At 43.1% G+C, this 8,977-nt stretch overlaps 1 pseudogene across 1 annotated transcript; it reads left to right on the top strand.

Moving 5' to 3' along the window:
- Nucleotides 1–986: 986 nt before the first annotated feature.
- LOC307062660 (adenylyl cyclase-associated protein 1-like) lies at nt 987–2,567 on the top strand (annotated as a pseudogene). The gene is made up of 2 exons: nt 987–1,775; nt 1,959–2,567. The product of its transcript is annotated as an adenylyl cyclase-associated protein 1-like (transcript).
- Nucleotides 2,568–8,977: the final 6,410 nt, after the last annotated feature.

Here is an 8,977-nt window from a genome sequence, read left to right as displayed (position 1 = left end):
GGGCAAAAGAGAGACCAGGATGCAAAGAGCTTTAGGAGTGAATTTTCCAGATTGTTGACCCAGGAAACAGATTTACCCAGGTGTGTTTCCAAAAAAAGGTATTCTGAGTTCAGCTATGTTTGGGAAATGTTTGGTTAAGCAAAGCTGCTTTTTTTTTTTTTTTTAAAGAATAGGATGTTCAGACTTTAGTATGATAGTGTGATTTAATATTCACCAATTTCTCAAATTTCTTTGACCAATTTTTTTAACAGCTCCAGTTAACATCTTTCATGACTTACATTCTGCAGAATTCAATGTGATAAATGTAATGGCTACTGACACAAAAGGCAGGCCAAGGCAGGGTAGACAGAACAACGTGAGAGGTAAAGAGTGAAGGGTCCCCTGCCTGTGGAGACGTAGACAGAAACCTGATCACGTTGCAGCTTACAGGCCCCTGGGTTGAGGAGGTTTATCTGCATTTAGAGAGAAGTGGAGAATCATGATGCACCCTCTAGTCTGTAACAGAGAGTTTGGACATTTCCCACCACAGGCAACCAAAGAGAGCCAATGAGAAGAATAACCTGACCCATGACGACTGTGGGAAATCTCTCTGCCATGTGGAGAGTAAATTACAGCAGGGTGAGACCGCAGATAAGGGAACCTGTTAGGATTGCAACAGAAGTGGTAAGGGTTTCGACTAAATCAGTAGAAATAAAAATGGATGAAAGAGAGTGATTTGAGAAATGCTGATGCAAAAGACTGTACATTGGTATTCTTCCACTTTTCGTTGCCATTTTTAACCACTTTGGTAGGCCGTTTTAATTTCAAAGACTACCTAGTTTTTTTCACACCAGTGAGCCAAATCCTATGGGAAGGTAATGAACATAAGTGTGGCTGGCTTAGAATCTGGCCTCAGTAGAAGAAAAAATCTCCTTAAGAAATGTTTCTAGGGAGAGCAGCTGATCACAGTCCCCAGGTGCGGCAGAGCTCTGAGAAGGTGCTACATTATGGCTGACACGCAAAATCTGGTAGAAAGATTGCAGAGAGCGGTGGGCCGCCTGAAGGCAGGCTCCATGCCCCTGACACACACCGTGGGTGTAGAGACAGTGCTGCAAAAGCAGGAACGACTCCACAGGTGCAAGCATTGGACTCACCGTTGGCCGGTCCTGTGGCAGAGTACCTCAAGGTCGGTGAAGAGACTGGGGGAGATGTGCAGAAGCTTGCAGAGATGGCCCACACGGGTCTGAAGTTGCAGCGAGCGCTCTTGGTTACAGCCTCTCAAGGCCAGCAGCCAGCAGGCAATAAGCTTTCTGATTTGTTGGCACCCATCTCCGAGCAGATCCAAGAAGTGATAACCTTTCGGGAGAAGAACCAAGGCAGCAAGTTCAATCACCTGTCAGCTGTCAGCGAAAGTATCCAGGCCCTGGGTTGGGTGGCTATGGCTCCCAAGTCTGGTCCCTAAGTGAAGGAAATGAATGATGCTGCCACGTTTTATACAAACTGACTCCTCAAAGATGTGGGCTGGGTCAAAGCTTACTTGAGTATACGGACAGAGCTGCAGGCTTATATTAAAGAGTTCCATACCACTGTACCGGCCTGGAGCTAAACCAGGCCGTGGCAAAAGGACTGAGTGGATTGCCATCTGGATCCTCTGCTGGATCGGGTTCTCCCCCTCCACGCCCAGGCCCACCTCCCCCTGAGTCCCCACCAGTTCAGGCTCAGATGAGTCTGCTTCCCGCTCAGCACTGTTTGCACAGATTAATCAGGGGGAGAGCATCACACATGCCCTGAAACTTGTATCTGATGACATGAAGACTCAAAAGAACCCTGCCTTGAACGCTCAGAGTGCTCCAGTACGAAGTGACCCCAAATCATTCTCTGCATCTAAACCAGGAGTCAGCCCATCCCCCAAACCAGTCACAAAGAAGGAGCCAGCTCTACTTGAACTGAAGGGCAAGAAGTGGAGAGTGGAAAATCAGGAGAATGATGACATGAAGACTCAAAAGAACCCTGCCTTGAACGCTCAGAGTGCTCCAGTACGAAGTGGCCCCAAACCATTCTCTGCATCTAAACCAGGAGTCAGCCCATCCCCCAAACCAGTCACAAAGAAGGAGCCAGCTCTACCTGAACTAAAGGGCAAGAAGTGGAGAGTGGAAAATCAGGAGAATGTTTCCAACCTGGTGATAGATGACACAGAGCTGAAACAGGTGGCTTACATATTCAAGTGTGTCAACTCAACATTGCAAATCAAGGGCAAAATTAACTCTGCTACAATAGATAACTGTAAGAAACTCTGTCTGGTGTTCAATGACGTGGTGGGCATCATGGAGATAATCAACTGTAGGGATGTCAAAGTTCAGGTAATGGGTAAAGTGCCAACCATTTCCATCAACAGAACAGATGGCTGCCACGTTTACCTGAGCAAGAATTCCCTGGATTGTGAGATAGTCAGTGCCAAATCTTCTGAGATGAATGTCTTCATTCCTACAGAAGGTGGTGACTTCAATGAGTTCCCAGTCCCTGAGCAGCTCAAGACCGTATGGAATGGGCAGAAGTTGGTCACCGCAGTGACAGAAATTGCTGGATAAGCAAAGTGCCACTGGGTTCTTTGCCCTCTCCCTCACAGCGTGGGATAAATCTGTATCAAGATGGTTCTTTTCTAGATTTCCTCTACCTTTCTGCTCTTAAACTGCTTCTCTGCTTTGAGAAGCACAGCTACCTGCCTTCACTGAAATATCCTTCAGGCTGAGATCTGGGGTGGGATAGCAGGTCTTTGATCTTCTGCAGGAAGGTGCAGCTTTTCTGTATTAGCTCAACCATACAGCCAGTCCATTCTTAAGGAACTGCACATCAGGACAGGTGTGTTTTAGCTTTCAGCCTTTGGGGTTATTTGACCATAAAATAGTCTTTGGGGAAGAAGAAAGCAGTCCCCAGGAATTAACAGATCAGAACGTTCACACAAGTTAATCTTTTTCTAACAATGAGCGTGAAGGTAGCAGAACCTGGTGTGACCCTAGTTGGTTCTTCTAACTTAAACTAACTTTCACTATTGACAAGTGAGGCAAGGGTTGCACAGGACCAAAGGCTGAAGCTTGGCCATCTAGCATTCCAAGCAAAATGATTTCCTATAAGCATTCCTTTTCTTCTGCATTCCATCCTGTATCTGCCCGAACCTGAGATAGTAGGTTGTCCTGTGTTAGCTGCCGGGGTGGTGCCCTGCACCCAGGCCAGCTAAAGGAGTCTTGGACCCTTCCTCTCTCTGGGGCCCCTGCCCACCACCTTCCTACAGAGATGACTTAAAAAGAGAGAGAGAAAAAAAAGGAAAACCACACCATTCCCAGGAATCTGGCTTCCCTTTCTCCTTCCATGCTGGGTGGCCATGATCCATCTTCATTGCTTCCTTTGCCCTGTCATGCTCAACAGCTTTTGGCTTCTGTCTGGGCACCTGAACAGAGGACTAAAATCTCCATTGCAGGCTGGTTTTAGGTCTTGTGTAAAAATCTTGCACAGAATTGCTATTGTAAATTTCAGCTTTTCCTCTAGGACAAACACTTTACCAAAATATGCAACTTTTTTTGGTGGGAAGAGAGATTGTCCTGTGACTTCTACCCATTTCCTGAGGCCTGTGGAAATGAACCTTTATGTACTTAAAGTTATACAGAAAATAGAATAATATTAAAACAAAACAAAAAAAAGAAATGTTTCTAGAAGCCAATTCTACTAGCTCCATAATAGACTCCATTTTATCCATAAAATATAAAAATACTAGTACATCCTATCCTGATATTCCAATATAGAGGCACCATGTCTGTGTTGAGCCCCTGTGTGTAGTTTTCTTAGTGACTTTGCAAGCGGAAAGCATCAAGCTGCTCCCTTGCTCTCTCCATGTGTTAAAACCATCAGGGTTGTAATGGGCATCTTTGGATCAGATACCTTCTGGCTCTTGCCGTCTTTGTTGCCTGCATGCTGAAAGATAAGGGTTTGGCCAACCAGCCAGGGCTTGCACAGGGGAGCTCGCAGGGTCTCGCTCACGCCTGGCAGCATCTGGACACTCGGTGTCATTATGCAAGTTATCATCAATCAGCAGGCAGCTGCTTTTAGGACTTCCAGGCAGCAAGGCAAACATTTGCGCTTGTGGTTTCCTCCCCAAGCGTGCTGGACCCAGGGCCCATCAGACAAGAGAACTGCACACACAATCACTGCCCACTGCTCAGGACCACTTTAACAGCTGTTCCAGGCTGGTGTCGGGATGCTCACCTGGCAGCCCTGTTGAAGTGCAGAGGAAGATGTGCAGATTAGAGCCTGTTTGCTCAACACAAAGGGCTTTCTGTGAAAGAACCACAGGGAGGCCGGGGAGGGAGAAGCGAAGCTGAGGATAAATCTAACAAGACATTTCTTCATAAAACAGACCAGATGATGTAGACACAGGGGTGTACAAGACCAGCTGAAAACAAAATGCAAAAAAAACAACCCCACCACAAACAGAAACCATTTGGATCCTGATGGAATGACAGTGAGGCTGGCCAGCTGTGTTCAAGGAATAAGAAGAAGGAACACTGATTCCATAACCAACGAATAAATACTTATTAAGCACGTGCCATGCACCCAGCCATCTAGGATACAAGATGAAAAGCAAGGACCCAACAGCCCAGGGAATTTGCAGTCTTGTTAGGCAGATAAGACACACCCATGGGAACAAGGTAGGCATAAATGGCACTTGATGTCAAAAGCTGAACTTCACTATATGGAACTCGCAGGAAGGATGGGAATCAGGGTATCCTAAATAGGTGATTTTCTGTGAGTGAAGTCCTTTAGGCCTCTCAGCAGATGTAGGTGGGCAACGCCCCTAGTTTAAAGGGTCACAGTGAGTCCAAATAAACAGGAAATGCTCCAGGGTTTAGAATGTGTGCACCAGAATCTCCCAGGAGCTTTAAAATTTTTCATTGCACAGAATCACACAGCTGTTGTTAAAATGCAGAGTCCTGAACCCCACACTAGAGAAACTTTTTAAATAGGTCTGAAATGGGGCCCCAGGAATCTGCATTTTAAGCAAACATCACAGGTGTTTCCAATGTAGCTGGCTCCCAGCCTTTACTTTGAGAAATACTGCATTAAAGGTGAAAATGAACTAAAGGGATTTAGACTAAAGTTTTCCTAAAGTATTAATCTGTACCTGCTATGGAGCCTTCTGTGATCTCCTTGGAATTACATTTTTAAAAATGGTATGTTTATGGGCATTATTTTTTGAGTGAGAAAGGCAAAATATTCCTTATATTCTTCAAAGGGTCTGCCCACAACTTTACCTCCAGAGCTAATAATCTCTAAAGATGTTTGCGTGTATGTGTTTATTTATTTAGAAAGCCACTTATTCAATTCCTCCATCCCCAATCTAGACCTGGAAATCTCATTCTACTTAACTTCTATGGTTTCCACCTTTGTCAGGTCCTTTCCAAAAGTGAGTGCAACAAATCACTCCAACATCTGAGCTCCCCAACACTTGATATTTACCTACACTATGGGACTCATCCCATTCCATCATGAGTATTTAAGTGTCTGTTCTGTTTCCCCAGAGGGAATATGAGGCAGTTGACAGCAGGGACCATGCTACTGAGTTGCTCCAGATACTTTGCATAACCATCACCTAACGTGTCAGAAAGAATTCAATTCATAATTTCTAATAATTGAATGAATGTATATGTTGAATGTTGAGAGAATGTGATAGAGAATAGAGGAAATTTGTTCCTGTTTCTTCTTCCTACCTGAATCTGTAATTCAAGAACAGTTTGGTGTTGAAGACAATTCAAGATAAAGAGATTTCACTAACCCAGCTAAAGTCCTTATATCCTTGAATATTCAACCAGAATCCTGGCACTTCCATGTCCAATGATGTGTGGTCCAGTTTTTCAAGATGTCAGATAAAACAGAGCCCTTACAACAAATATGATACAATTAGAATTATAGCCATGATCAACCTACAGAGGTGTTTTTCTGCAATGGCATAACTAATCCCATCTCACACTGAGAGAAACAGTTAAATCTTAGTGCTCCCAGCCTTGGTTATTGTCAGACAGGGACCTCCCTGGTTTGAGGAATGACTGCTAGTTATCACTCCCCATGCCTACCCCAGGCCTGTAAGCCACGTTCCCTGCCACAAGTCCTGCCTAGATCTCCCTCAAAACACATTAATTTTCAGCTGTGGAAGAAATTTACTTTCCTTCAAGCAGAGAGCTGTTTCTGGCCAGAGGCTTTTAGCGGATAAGCAAGAGCTCTAAACAACTCTTCATCCCCTTCTGCCTATAATCTGGAATTTTCAATCACTCAACCCCGGCGTTGGAAGACTTCAGCTTAGCAGGAGCAGCAGCTTCAAACCATGTTTGCAGTTAGCAAGTAATGAGGCTGTTTGTGCGGCTGACAAGAATAGACTTTGTTGGCACTGCTTCTATTGTGTGTCTGAGATTGCATTCACGTCGCTGGAAAGGAAAAAACGATGCCACCTTGGAAGTGTTGGGGGCCCCTTGTGAGAAGACAGCAGTTCTTTTTACTTTTGGGAGAAAAATGGCTGTAATATCTGTGTGTCACAGATATTTCTACTGAAGCCTGTGGTGGTAGGATTCTGGGGAAAACATTACTCCGGGTGGAAGAAACCACTCAGTGGATCACCTGAGAAAGGTAGTGGTGGCTGAAAGAGCTGAAGATGGCCCTCAGTTCAGGAAATACTTGGGTCTTGCAACAGGAAGAGCAAACAGCAATAAATTAGATAAAATCAGGGGTTATTGATTCTTTTGTGTGTTTATTTGTTGATTTGGGGGGGTTTTGGTGTATTTATTTGCAGTAATTAGTTAAAATGCTTTCAATTGTTAATTTGTCTGTTTTTTGTTTGATTTTTGGTTTTATTGTTTGTTCTTGTTTATTTAGCCAACAAGTGGCACAGGAGAAATTTCCTCAGGGTTAAGGGTCTGGGAGTACCCATCTATCTCAGTCTACTGTTCTTTAATGAATTAATTCATTTTAAAAAATCCAACACATATTTATTGAGCACCTACTCTGTTGTGGGTCTTCTTCTAGATTCTGAGGATTATAGATAGGAATGAGATGGGCATGACCTCACCTCCAAAGAGATCATATTCTCATCAGCAAAGGCAGACAAGAATCGTGTAAATTATCGTTGTAATTACCAGGAAGAAAATCCATCAGGATAGGTGACAGTGACTAGAGTTAGGAGGGCATTTTAGACTGGATAGTCAATAAAGGTTTCTCTTAGCAGACCTGAAATCTGAAAGATAAGAAGGCAGCCATGTAATGGCCTAAGGGATAATATTTAAAATCAGAGGAAATCATAGCAAATTCAAAGTCTATAAGATGGTTATGAACTTGAAAAACTCTAGGAAGAGTAAGGTGCCCAATATGGTTGGAGCAGAAAGATCTAAAGAATAAGTAGTCTGGGATAAGGATGAGAGCGAAGCAGGAGCTGGATCATACAGGCTTTATAGGTCATGACAAGGGGCTTGAGTTGGAAACCAAGGGAGGGTTAATGTGGGAAAGTTGCATAATCAAATTTAGATTACCCTAAGATTATTCTTACAGTTGTGTGGAAAAAGACCGTAGAATGACAGAGCAGGTGGATCACTGAGGACACAATCATAGCTGTCCACGGTGGAGAGGATGGAAGCTTGAATGAGGATGGTGGTGGCATGGATGAAGAGAAGAGATGGATTCCGAATATAGTTGAGGGTATATCTAAGAGGACTTGTTAATGGATTTGATGTTGAAGTAAGAGAGAAGAATCAAAGGTAAATCTTAGGTTTCCAAGCTTTTAGATAACAAACTTGTATATTGCACATTAATTTTTTTCTTAATCAACATTTCTAGGATGCTCTTCAGTGTGTTTAGGGGTAATTGGCATATTTTTGGTGATCACAGTAATTTCAAACATATACAGCTTATTGATGTGAAGGACAGGAGTGGTATAAGCAGATGAATAACTTATGCATGTAGAATTGGCAGGAAATTATATAAATCAAAACACAGGTGGAAGTAGGGATTGAGAGAAAATGGATTCCACATAAGTATTTTGGAGACAGTGCTTCCAGATACACTACATCTTTGTCCATTCACTGAGAACCATGAACTAGTGATTCTAAAGTCTTTTTACGTCCCCATCCCTTTGAGCAGTGTGCATTCCCACTACACACTCAATAAAATTTTTTTTTGAAAATATGGATGGGTGGATGAATAAACGATTATCATTCCGTCTATGAAAGATCGGAATAAGAGTGGAAAATAGCTGAGGCTTATTTATTCATACTTCTTTCTTTTGCTTTTGTTTGTATTCTCTTTTTTCTCCCCACAAAGTAGAGCTCAATCCTCAGGCTAGATGAAGGAGGGTGAAGAAGACATACTCCTATGTATAGAACTTCTGGGAGACAAGAAATTTTTCTCCTCGAGGAGAGTTGGGAGACAATGGTCATACTATAAAGTAGGTATCCAAGACTTATTTGTTGAATATTTAAGGGAGCAATATATTATATAAGAAGAAATTGAAGGTCAGAAGGCACCTCTATGACCTCACAAAATAAGGCAGAGAGAAGAATTTCCTTCCTCCTCAGCGGGGGTTATTTCTACTCAAAGGACATTTCTTCTTTCTTTCCTTGGTTCCAAAGTATCTCTCCATCCACTATTCCATCTTTTCCTTTCCCTTCTCTAAGTTCTAACTTTTCCTTTCCTTTCTCTAAGTTTTGTGGGGCTCGGAAGCCTGAGATTCTACACTGGGAGGTAAAAGTCACTATTTGCACCAGCAGTTGGGCTGCAGACTTGTCTAACTCAGGCACCACCACAGCAGAGGGAAGAATGCTCCAGAACAGGTGCCTGAAGGCAAAGAACATTCAGGAAAAATTACATCTTATGAAGAATCATTGTCAAATTAAAACTTTTGTGAAAAGAGTTTCCCTAGAAGAGAGACTTCACCATAAATTATCTCTGTGAAGATATGGCCATCACT

Source organism: Hyperoodon ampullatus (assembly GCF_949752795.1).
Source record: "Hyperoodon ampullatus genome assembly, chromosome: 14".
NCBI lineage: Eukaryota > Metazoa > Chordata > Mammalia > Artiodactyla > Ziphiidae > Hyperoodon > Hyperoodon ampullatus.
The sequence above is the reverse complement of the archived record's forward strand: the minus strand, read 5'-3'. Positions and strand labels throughout refer to the sequence as shown.